Source organism: Mobula birostris, chromosome 18 (genome assembly GCF_030028105.1).
Source record: "Mobula birostris isolate sMobBir1 chromosome 18, sMobBir1.hap1, whole genome shotgun sequence".
NCBI lineage: Eukaryota > Metazoa > Chordata > Chondrichthyes > Myliobatiformes > Myliobatidae > Mobula > Mobula birostris.
Window position 1 is genome coordinate 36,466,872 of NC_092387.1, and position 13,012 is coordinate 36,479,883.

Below are 13,012 nucleotides of genomic sequence, written 5' to 3' on the forward strand. Positions count from 1 at the left end.
GTGCCAACAGAATCAACAAACTCATTCGTAAGGCCAGTGATGTTGTGGGGATGGAACTGGACTCTCTGACGGTGGTGTCTGAAAAGAGGATGCTGTCCAAGTTGCATGCCATCTTGGACAATGTCTCCCATCCACTACATAATGTACTGGTCGGGCACAGGAGTACATTCAGCCAGAGACTCATTCCACCGAGATGCAACACAGAGCGTCACAGGAAGTCATTCCTGCCTGTGGCCATCAAACTTCACAACTCCTCCCTTGGAGGGTCAGACACCCTGAGCCAATAGGCTGATCCTGGACTTATTTCCTGGCATAATCTACATATTACTATTTAACTATTTTTGGTTTTATTATCACTATTTAATTATTTATGGTGCAATTGTAACAAAAACCAATTTCCCCCGGGATCAATAAAGTATGACTATGACTATGAACTGTGACTACTATAGAGGGGAAGAAGCTGTTCCTGAATCGTTGAGTGTGTGCCTGTAGGCTCCTGCACCTCCTTCTTGACGGTAGCAATGAGAAGAGGGCACATCCTGAGTGGTGGGGGTACTTAAAACGGATGCATCCTTTCTGAGGCATCACACCTTGAAGATGTCCTGGATGCGGGAGGCTAAGGGCCCATGATGGAACTGACTGTAGCTTATTTTGACCCAGTACAGTGCCCAGCCCCCATACCAGAAGGTGATGCAGCCGGTTAGAAGACTCTCCATGGTACATTGTAGACATTTGCAAGTGTCTTTGGCGACATACCAAATATCACCCAGGAACTCAAAACTGCTCACCTTTTCCACTTCTGATTCCTCTGTGAGGACTGGTGTGTGTTCCCTCCTCTTACCCTTTCCGAAGTCCACAGTCTTACTGAGGTTGAGTCCAAGGTTGTTGCTGCGATACCACTCAACCAACTGATATTCTTGTTCCTGTATGCCTTCCCATCACCATCTGAAATTCTGCCAACCATCAGCAAATTTAAACATGCTGTTTGAGCTGTGCCTAGCCACACAGTCATGGGTGTAGAGAGAGTAGAGCAGTGGGCTAAGCACTCACCCTTAAGGTGCACCATTGTTGATTATCAGCAAGGTGGAGACATCATTTCCAATCCACACAGACTGTTGTCTTCTAGTGAGGAAGTTGCGGATCCAGTTGCAGAGGGAGGTACAGAGGACCAGATTTTGGAACATTACACTGGTGTGGAAATTCTAAGAGGTCTAGGCCTCCACAAATGACTCCACAACATCCATTGATACCCCCCAAACAAGGCTAGATTTAAGATCTAAATGTTTGAAGGAACAAAATCCACACAGGGAAAAGGGAGGGGTAAGACAGAGGCTGGCAGGTGATGGGTGAAACCAGGTTAAGTGAGCTATGATGGACAAATGGAGCCAGTTGGGGGAAGGGGAGAGTCAGAGGTTGATGGGCAAGAGGTGGAAACAGTTAAGGAAAAAAAATTGAGATGGGAGGGGAAGAGAAAGATAGAGACAGATGCTGGAAGGTGATGTGGAACCAGATAATGGTGGGATGACAGGCAGATGGAGAGAGTGGATGAATCTAGATGGGAGAGGGGGTAGAAAAGGTGGATGAAAGAAAAGAGAGCAGGTGGACTGATAAAAATATGAAAGTAACATGATTTTCAGATAGGTTACTTGAAAATCGAAAATTCAGTGTTCATACCATTCAGTTGTAGTCTACCTAAAAAGATTATGAGATGTTCTCCCATTTTGAGTTCTCTACTTTTGCCTGCAATTCAGTAAAATCAGAGTATTATGGGTCATTAACACCTGCTTGTTTTTCATCAATGTCCCCTGATATGCCAACCTATTAAGATGATTGAACAAGGTAAAACAGAAATTTCTATTAACCTCAGCAGTCTTTTGGTGGAGCAAGTTCTTCAATTCCTCAAATAAAAATGGGGAATGTTGGAGATATTCTTCAGGTCAAGCTGCATCTGAAGAGAGAGAAAGAAGGTAGAAGGTTAATGCTTCAGCTTGATGACCTTTCATCAGAACTAGAAAAGTGAAAATAAAACAAGTGTATTTTAACATGCAGAGAATGAGAGGGATGGAAAGAAGAAAATGGAATAACACACAGAACACTGGAGAAACTCAGCAGGCCAGGTAGCACTTATGGAGGGAAATAGACAGTTGCTGTTTTGGGTTGAGATTATTCTTTGGAACTGAGGGAATGTATGAGATAATGAGGAGACCAAGAATGATTTGGTGGTAGGAATGTTCTTAATATTATTTGGGGATGAGAGGGAGGAGGAGAGGGGGAGAGGGGGGAGGGGAGAGAGAGAGAGAGAGGGAGAGAGAGAGAGAGAGAGAGAGAGAGAAGAAAAAAAGAAAATATTTAATGTTTCAGGTGGAAGACCTTATATCAGAACTGGCAGAAATGCTGGTGATCTAAAATTGCTGAATGTAATATAAATCCTAAAGGCTGCAATGTACCTAGTCAGAAGGTGTGTCTAGAGTTCACTAGAACAATGTAGGAAGCCAAAAACAGATCATAATAGAACTGGAGAAATAAAATGATGGCAAGTGCAAGCTTGGGGTCACCCCTGCAGAATACACTGAGGTATACTGCAAAGTGCGGTTATTTTCTCCGGTGTAGTTGAGTCACCTTGTATCACATACAATGGATTCCAGTTAAATGGGCCATTGGTTTAATTGGGGCAGCCACTTATTTGGAACAATTCTTAAAGAACAAAAACTAATTGAGAAAATAGCCAGGGTTCCCTTCATTTATTTGGGACACTATGCCACTTAATTGAGATAGGAGACTTGCTGAACAGCTTCTAACTAGCATCAGTCATGTGCACTTGCGTGGCTGTTAGACACTATACCATGCTTAGAACAAACAGCTTTTAAATAGCATCTGTGTTCAAAAATCAGTGATTTTTGTCACTGATAGTTGGCCAGAAATAAGCAGTAAGGTAACATAATAGTATACTAATTTGATTATACTATTATGTTACCTTAGTATGTTATGTTTAAATTACATTGTTTGTATCACTTTTTTTTCTGTATTAATATCTCCTGTAATTTTATTATATTCTAACAGTGTATTAGTGCCTATATGGCTTACTCTTTTGTATACTTATTCAATAAAAAGATTTAAAAAGAAAGAAATAAGCAGTAAGATAATTTAAAACTGTTTTGCTCAATGCTGTTTCAAGCATTCGGGTATGGAGATGCCAGAAATGGCTGGGAGTGAAAATAAAATGATTTCACTACTTCAACAAGTTAGGAACTATGAAGAATTTGAAGTTATTGACAATCATCTTGAATGTTGCAATAAAAGTGAAGATTTGTAGAATGCAATTGTCGAAAGCATTGTATGAAGCCACTCCATTATCTGCACTGATTTTGTTCATTTACAATCAATCAAAAAATCATGGCAGTGTACCCTGGATGAATTCCTCTGTCAATAATTATTAGGAACTAATCTCATAGTACTGTATTGGTAGGGTTCTAATTTGTTCTGTGTTTCATTTAAATACATATTTGGCTATTCACTTAAACAGTAGTTTGTCTTTAAACCTTTTTATCAATTTCCATGAAACTCTGGCTTTTTGGGGCAGCCACTTAATTGGCAGCAGGAGGTGCATTTGGTTGCAAGAAGAGCCTTCTGTGCCTTCCTCCAAGCATTCTGTCAGTGGTGAACCAAGATCCTGGTGGACGGGACCGACACTGTTGGCTCCACCATGGGGAACAATGGAGGTTGGTAGCCATGAAGCAATTCAAAGGATGACATACCTGTGGAGAGGAGGTGTGTAGATTGTGAGACAGTTCAGCCCAGCAGATACATCTTCCATGTGGAAGGGCTGGAGGCGGCGAAGCATCAGAGAAACTTTCCCACTTGTTGATTGGCTCTTTCTGACTGACCGTTGGTCTGCAGATAATAGCCAGAGGGCAAACTCACTGAGGTGTGGAGGAAGGATTAGAAGGCTCACCAGAAGCCGGGGACAGATTGTGACCCCCGGTCTGACACAACGTCCCGAGGGAAATTGAGGAGGTGACTACATGTTGAAAAATCAAGTCCACCATATCAGTGACTGATGGAGGTTTGGGGAGGACAATGAAGTGAGCCACCTTGGAGAGCTGGTCCACCACTGTCATGATCACCCTGGCCCCATCAGAAGATGGCATACCTGTGATGAAATCCATGGTGATGTGGGACCACAGGTGTCCAGGGACTGGTAGGGGCCGCAGGAGTCCAGAGGACCACTGGTTGGAGGAGTTGGACTGAGTACATTGAGAGCAGGCAGCGAGGAACTGATGTACATCTGTGATCATGGTGAACCACCGGGACTGGTGACACAGAAAATCCAGAGTTCATCACGAGCCTGGATGGCCAGAGAGGGGTGAGAAGTGGGTCCACTGGAGTACCTCAGAGCACAAGGCTGCCAGCACATACACATATGTCAACCAGAGCAAGCTTGTGGGCTGGGCGAAAAGGCTTCTCAAGATCCCAGACAATTAGATCGAGGATCTGAATCTGAGGGCAGGTTTCCATTTCAGCTGGGTCAAACTGTTGTGACAAAGCATCTGCCTTAGTATTCTTGGAGCCGGTGAAGTTGAAATGCTCAAAGAAGAAAGCACTGTGAGCCTGACGTGGGCTGAGTCGGCAAGTCTGCCGTATGGCTAGGAGGTTCTGGTGGTCAGTCCAGATCAGGAAGGGGTCAATGTTTCCCATCAGAAAAATGTCCCCATTCCTCCAATGCTCATTTAATGGTGACCAATTCCCTGTCTCTTACTCCATAACAGCGCTGTGTAAAGTTGAACTTCCATGACAAGAAAGCTCAAGAGTGAGTCTTCACCTCCAGTCCTTGCTGAGAGAGGATGCCCCAGGGCCCACATCAGATGTGTCCATCTCTACCATAAAAGGTGCAGAGGGATTCCGATGGCGGAGAATGGGAGTGGTGGTAAAGCTGTCTCTTGAGCTCCTCGAAAGTGTGACTGCAGCTGCAGGCCAGTTTATCCGTGAGATAGGTGATATGGTGAGGGAGGTGAGAGGGCCGGCAATTCGGCTGTAATTCCCGATGAAACGGTGGTAGAAGTTGGGGAAGCCCAAGAGGTGCTGGAGCGTGTTCGGGGCCACACAACGACGGCGCGCACTTCCTCTGGGTCCCTGGATATGCCTTGGGGTGAAAGGACGTAACCCAGGAAGGAAATAACTGAGATGGCATACTGGCATTTCTCTAATTTGGTTTTCAAAGAGATGCCGATGGAGTGAATTGAAATGACAGTGGTGGTCTTGTTGCGGTGGGGGGGGGGTGTCGGTGGAGAAGATGAAAATGTCATCAAGGTAGACAAACATATTCTTGTGTAGCATATCTCATTATGAATGAAGGCTTGGATAACGGCTGGACTACTGGGAAGTTTGAAAGACACCACCAAGTATTCATAGTAGCCAGTGGGTGTTACGAGTGCCATCTTCCATTCATCCTACTAGCAGATGCCAATCGTGTTGTACACAGTCTGTCGATCCGGTGTGGTGAAGATCTGGGCCCTGCAGAGTGTTTTGAATGTGCTATCCATCAAAGGGAGAGGGTAGCTGTCCTTAACAGTGATTTTGTTGATATGTATATATAGTGCCTATAAGAAGTAATCACCCCTTTGGAAGTTTTCATGTTTTATTATTTTACAACAGTGAATCGCAGTGGATTTAATTTGGCTTTTTTGACGCTGATCAACAGAAAAAGACTCTTTTGTGTCAAAATGCAAACAGATCTCTACAAAGTAATCTAAACTAATTACAAAAATAAAACACTCCACAGCAAGTGTCCTAAATTCCACAGTAAAATGCCGCCCCAAGCGGGAGCCTTGACGTAGGCAAAGTATCCAATCCTCTGCCTTCCTTCCACCTCCTAGGCAGTTGAAAACCCGGTGCATCTCAGCAGTGAATTCCATATAATGATTGCATATGGTGGTTTTATTGTACCATTTAGCAGTGGCCCAGTCAGAGGTCACCCAGTCGAGAGAGATGATAAAGGCATTCTTAGCTTAGTCCGTAGAATACAGAGATGGCTGGAGCTCAAAATGTAAGATGCACTGGGATAGGAAGTTGTGGCATCACGTTGGCGATCCATCAAAGCATTTGAGCATCGGGATCTGAGGTTCCATCGAAGGAGGTTGAGTGGCACAGAGTTGCTGTAACGGGACAGAGAATTGGTTGAGAGTGGTGATCAGATGGTCAATGGTTTCCTGTTGGTTCTGGATTATGTACTAGTGTCAGTGGACAACTCCCTTTAGGCAAGCAAACTCTGCTGGTTCAATCACTGGTTCACCTAAATGTAGAGAAGGCTTGTACCAAAAGCAGAGCACCAGAGACAATTCAACAATGAGCAATAATTTGAATAATAGACTACAAAAATAACAAGCCATGAGGGGCCACAAAGCAAGAGAGAACAGATATTAAACACCACAGACAACAAGTTAACTGAAGGCTAGGAGCAACTGGTTGAGTTCGACTGGTTCAATGGGTGAACAAGGACTGTAGGTGAGAGCTGGGTTTAAGTAGGCTGCAGATGTGCTGGAAATGAGTGGTAGGTGACTCCTGTTAGCTGGTTGGAGACTGGGAGGTATGTGTGAAGAGCGTCACAGATATTGGTGGGAAGGGACTGAACTAAGAGGGAATAAAATGGAGTCAAAATATGCAGACACAAGTTCAGTGGGGCAGGAGCAGGCAGAAACAGTGGACCTAACCAGACAGTCAGGCTTGTGGTTCTTGGGTAGGAGGTAGAAACAAGCAGTGCAGGGTAAGGGAACTATAAGGTTGGTGACAGTGGAGGGGAGATCTCCACATTCAATGCGGTTGGTGATGGTGTGGGAGACAATGGCCTGATTCTCCTTTAAAATGGGTGAGTAAGAGTTGCCACCTGGCCTCAGCAAGCCAGAGGTCAGTCGGCCAGACCCCAACAACACCACTCTTGTCTATTGCTTTGTTGGTGAGGTTGGGATTGGTCTACTGTCCCCACAGAGCAAATATACAAAGCTATGCAGTGAATTAAGCATTTCCTCAAAAATCATATGAGACGGAAGCTTCCTGAAGGGTTTTTAATGACATCTTACTTGTGAAACTGCAGAAAGTTAAGTAAAATATATATTAAAGTTAATACATATTTGCAGTGCAACTGAATATACTAATACTGTCACGTATTCTCACATTTGGTGTTAACCAAGGTAATACATACAGAACTATGCCATACAAACAAGAGTAAACCCATGGTGCGATGATATCTTAATAACAATAGGCAATAAACATGATATTTCCTTCAAAATATATCTACTAAATGTTTACCAATATTAACAAAACTTAGGACTCACAGATATTGCTGTTGTGTGTGCTTCAAAATGAAATCCAAATTAATCCATGCAGGAAATTATATTAAGAAAAAGCTTATGTACAGGAAGTGATGGTCATTCAAAATGAACTGTATCTCTAGAGGCCAGTACACTCGCTGCCTGACATCCATAGGGTATCAAGCTTAACGACTGAAACTAAATGTTAACTGATGGTTTCATTAAGTCTTTGGCAAAAGAAGAATAGTCTCAGAGAGTGGCCTTGCAATAGTCTTACTGCACAGTCTTTAACTGTTCTCACTTCGAAGATGTCATCCTTGATGATGTTCCTGCTGGGCATCAGCAAGAAATGCTGAGCCGGTGAACCATGAAGAGGGGTGAGCTGATTAGCTCGGAGCCCTCTAGTAGCATGATCATCCGGGCTGAGATCAGTCGGAACCTAGTTCCATTGGCTCTTCTGGGTTCTAGATAGTGGAATTGTGTAGGTCCTTGGAATCTTCAAATCTTCAAGATCCTGAAAGGAAGAACACTGCTCATGTTTCCCTTTAGGGAATGGGACATCCCATCCACAAGTGTCCGGGGTGCAACCCTCTCACCGGGCTCGTTAGCTAACTCTGCTAACAGTCACATGACTCAGCAGTGAGAAGGGCACCTTTCATTAGCAATATACATCTAGGGGTGGTATGATTTGGCGTTCAACCAAACAGGGAAGTCAGAATGTTCCGATTAAGGAACATTGATTGTAGTGAATCCTGTGTAAATACTGCCCCGTACACAAATATCGGTCGCCAGGAAGCAACAAATCGTACACCAGCATAAAATTATGAAGAGAGTACATTTACCAATTTTTCAATGTCATCAAACAGTTGACAGGCATCCCGCTGGACAGAAAGTTACAACAGGTACCAAGACAATCCAATTGCCTGACACAACATGTCTCCTTATCTTTAGCCAAAGCCAAAACACTCTTACTAGCAGGACACACTGTTTTTGCAGAAAACTGCTAAAACAGAAATACTTCACAGCATAGCAGTAGAAATCTTAACAAGACATTACACATGAAATCTCCCTCAATACTGACTGGAACAGCAAATCTAAGAGGGTCGAATAAGCTGCTGATAGCCTCCAACATGCCATGACGCATAAAGTGTCTTTCAGTATCAGCGACCTGGTAGTAAAGGTGTCTACTAGTAATGAGGTCTGATCCAAGGCCCAGACTGCACTGCATAGGGGGTAGATCTGTCCAAGTTCAAGATTGTGTCGTCCTTTGACCAGATCTTCAGATGGGAAAAGACTGACCTCAGCGCTGTTGAATGCTATATTATGCAGTCTGAGACTAGACTGTGCCAACATGTCTTACATTGCTTTCAGCACGCTGACTGCTTTGTCTGCACTAGAAAATGATTTAATTCTCTTTCTTACAGATTCTATTCTCACAGCATCTGAAATGGCTTGGGCACCCTTCTCCAGGACGTTAATCTCAAATGTGCTGACAAAGGGCTGATGAGCACCACTGAGGCAGACTTCACCAATTATGACCCAACCCAGGTCCAGTCGTTGGGCATGAGGTACATTGTACTGATTGTTGCACTGTTCATGTATCTTAAGAGCATGAATGGTGTCTCTGTCGAGCAACAGGAGAGTCTCAGAAGAGTCAAGTGGAGGAATACTGACAGCTAGCATGTCTTTTAGATGTAAATGACTATATGAAGCTTCAGGAGCTGAGATTTCATCCTTGTTGTTGGGAATATACTAACACTCAATGAGGGCTGGCAAAGCTAAGAAGACCTCGCTTCTTATTGATTCCACGACAAATCCACTGGTTCTTCTTCAGTCAACTTCTGATGCTCCAGAACATCTTTAGCACGTACAAGGAAATGGAAGTTTGAATACTGAATGTCAAATAATGTTGACTTTGCTGATAGCACAATCACTGAACATTTAATATCAAAGTTCAAAGTTCAAAGTAAATTTATTATTAAAGTACCTATATGTCACCATATACAACCCTGAGATTCATTTTCTTGTGGGCATACTTAATAACTCTATAGAATAATAATAACAACAGAGACAATGAAAGATTGCCTATCTGGGGTATTCAACCAGAATGCAGAAGATAACAATCTGTGCAAATACAAAAAAAAAATTAATAAATAAACAAGTATAATGCCCTGGTTAAGATTTTTACTGCTGTGCTGTAGGTATCTCAACTTAGCAGTTCTGTAAGAGTAGTCTGTTCTGCTTTCAGCCTGTTGGGTTTGAGCTGGGATAACAGGCTTTGTTGCTCAACATCAGAATGTGGTGTCAGCCAATCAGGATGGTGGAGTTGGGAGAAGGTGCTAGAGAGTGCTGGGCAGAGCATTTTTTTGTGGAGGACACTGTTGTGGCCGAGGTCTTTGTTGGCAAGAGCTGGGACAAGATAGGAGGAAGATGGCTGAGGATGCTGTCTCTGTTGCACAAGGTGCTTTGTGCAGATGAATGACTTCAAGGAGGAAGGACCAATACTCCCGTGGGCGAGTCCATTTGTTCGAGATGGATTCTAAGCGACGTTCAGAAGGTGTAGCGCGTACATCAAAAACAACAACTTCTGGAAAGTTTGAGCTCCACTATGCACATGTGACTGTTTAAGAATAACTGGCACTTTTTGTTTTTTCCTTTCTTTCTTTTAATAACTGATTGTTTAAGTTAACGTTCTTAAATATACTTCTTTATGTACAATCTGTTATTTCTTGCCGATGGGCAATTGCCAGGAGCATTGAATCACACAGCAGTCACACAAACCGGGGTTTGGGTGGGCAAGACATCCCAGCCTCATGGGATTTGGCGGGACCAAAGTCACATGCACCTTAGATGTACAAAGCCCAAGAAAGGTGGATTTCTTGCCACGGAGTCCAGAGGCTGTTAGCAAGGGCCTAACAAGCTGCATTTCCAGAAGGCGCCCAGTAAAGAGCGTTTCACAAGCAATAAATATCATGAAATCCTTGACAGCAAGTCTGTAGGTTGAAGGAACCTTTCAATGATGGGGCAAGTGAACTTGAGTGAAGTTATCCCCTTTAGTTCAAGAGCCTGATGGTTGAGGGTGGTGTGAGTCCTGAGGCTCTTGTACTTTCTTCCTGATCGTTCAGGGATAGTAACTGTTCCTGAACCAGGTGGTGTGAGTCCTGAGGCTCTTGTACCTCCTTCCTGATGGCAGCAGTGAGAAGAGAGCATGTCCTGTGTGGTGGGGGTCCCTGATGATGGATGCTGCTTTCCTGCAAAGGCATTTGATGTAGATGTGCTCAATGGTTGGGAGGGCCTTACTCATGATGGACTTGGATGTATCCACTACTCTTTGTAGGATTTTCCATTCGAGTGTGTTCATGTTTCCTTACCAGGCTATGATGCCACCAATTAATATACTCTCCACCACACTTCTACAGGATATCACATACACCTTTATTTTTTGATCAGATTATCATTTCAGAAAGACATATTTTAGAGCAAGATTTGCCTTGGAAGGCTTTCCCACATACCTCTGTGTGTGAGGAATTAGCTACATCTAATGGATGCTCAGCTGGTTCCTGGCTGTGCTCTGCTGCAGATGTGCTGGAACCAGTTCTGCCGCAAGGTGCTGACCCTGAATGAAGTGCTGATATGCTCTGGTCACTGTTGCACTCAGTGGAGTGTGTGATAGCTTTACAGTCCTCTGCTTGGTGCTCTATTGAGGAACAACATTTGGAACATCTTGAATGCTCCTTTATAAAGCATCTCTGGTCTGCAAGTGGGTTTTCTCTGAATCCTCTGCATTTCCTTAAGGGGTGAGGTTTCTTTTAAACCATTCATTGTCTACTGGGGATCATGATGGAGTTTTCTACTTCAGTGTGGTTGACCTTAATAGGGGTTTTGGTTTCCCATGCTCTTCTCTTCGAATGATGAGTTACCAGAGTAGAGGGCATAAAACTTGGGTCACTTTGCATTACTGCATTGTGGCAGACAAATTTCATGAACAATGAAAGTGGTGGCTAGTGAGCATTATGTTTTGTTTTAATCTTGAACCCTTCAGTCGTCCATTGTCCTAGGATATTGTTTAGCAGTTTCTCCACTCTGAGGTTTATTCCTCTTGCGGTGTCCAAAAAACTCAGTCCTGGTAGGTAACCCTCGATTTTTGCAGTTTGCAGTTCCGACAACAGAGCTGCAAGCTCCTGTAACTTCTGTGGTCCTTTGTGTGAGAACTTTGGAAAAATTATTTTGTCTGCTGAAGAGGGATTCTTCAATTGCCTCTGGAGAGCCATAACATTTGTCTGGTCTCTGCCACAGCATCTGTAAACTAGTAGATGGATTATTAATCTGCATTGCCCTAACTGTGTTGCAGCGACTCTCCATCAAGCCATTTGCAGAGAAGTTCTAGTTCTTTGTCCAGTTTGAGGCTGAGTCCTTACACAACATTTCAAAAACTTGATTTCCAGTACAGATGACCGGCAGACTGGTTGTCTTAGTTCTGCTGTGACTAGGTCTTGATCAGCCAGATACCAAGCTAACTGAAATACACCCGTGGCTCCTGAATGAGGGAATTGTGGAGACTGGTTTGCCAAATGTGTGTCCCGGAATGGATGGAAGTTCAGTCTGTCCATGTCTGTGCAGATCAGACTGGCATCGATAGAAACACTTATCTGAAGTGTTTGCTCTGATTAAATTGCTGAAGGGGGTGTTATGGGTCTTTGCTGGCTGTAGTCCTTGACTGTCAATATCTCAACCATATGAAATGCATGCTGGCTGTGTGGGGTGGACAACTTCTCCTTGTAGAGCTGGAGCACTGTCTTTTTCATAACCAAAATGCATTTGGACATCTTAACATTGCTGGTGAACGCAGCAGGCGAGGCAGCATCTCTAGGAAGAGGTACAGTCAACGTTTCGGACCGAGACCCTTTGTCAGGACTGGCGAAGGGTCTCGGCCCGAAACGTCGACTGTACCTCTTCCTAGAGATGCTGCCTGGCCTGCTGTGTTTACCAGCAACTTTGATGTGCGTTGTTTGAATTTCCAGCATCTGCAGAATTCCTCGTGTTTGCATTTGGACATATTCTTTACTAAACTGCATTGGTTGTTGTGATGGCAAAGCATGATAGATTCTGGTTGTAAACTCATCTGTCTTAAGTCAGCTGCTGTTTCATACACCTTTGCATCTGCTAAGGTAACCTCAGCCTCATGCTCTTCCTTGAGTGCACTTAATGTAGCCTCTACCTACCAATGCTCTCTTCATGTCTATGTGAGCTTTTCTGTTTGCATCTCAACTTCATGCTTAGCATTAGCCATTCTCAATCTTGCCACTTCGGCCCTGGCATTGGCACGTGCTACAGCTATTCTAATCATGGGTTAGTTTGAGCAATGCAAACTAACCCATGATTAGTTGACTTGACTTCCAGGTCTTGGCATTTGATGTTGCTTGGGTCAGAATCTGATGTTGTCATATACAGTGTTTAGATGCCTCTCCAATCCATGGGCAATGTCTTTGAAGACAAGTTATCTTTTTCACTCTACTGGAGGAGGAGCTTAGGAGGACTAATGGCGCCTAACGGCGACTCCTTTGCTTGCATCTTCAGAAGCAGCTCTACTTCCATCTTTAATATCTCTATTTTTGCCTTTCAGTGTTTTTTTGAAGGCACTGACCTGGAATTACACTGACTACGGTTCTTTGTGGGAACGGGCCCCGCTCTCGGGGTTTCACAACTGG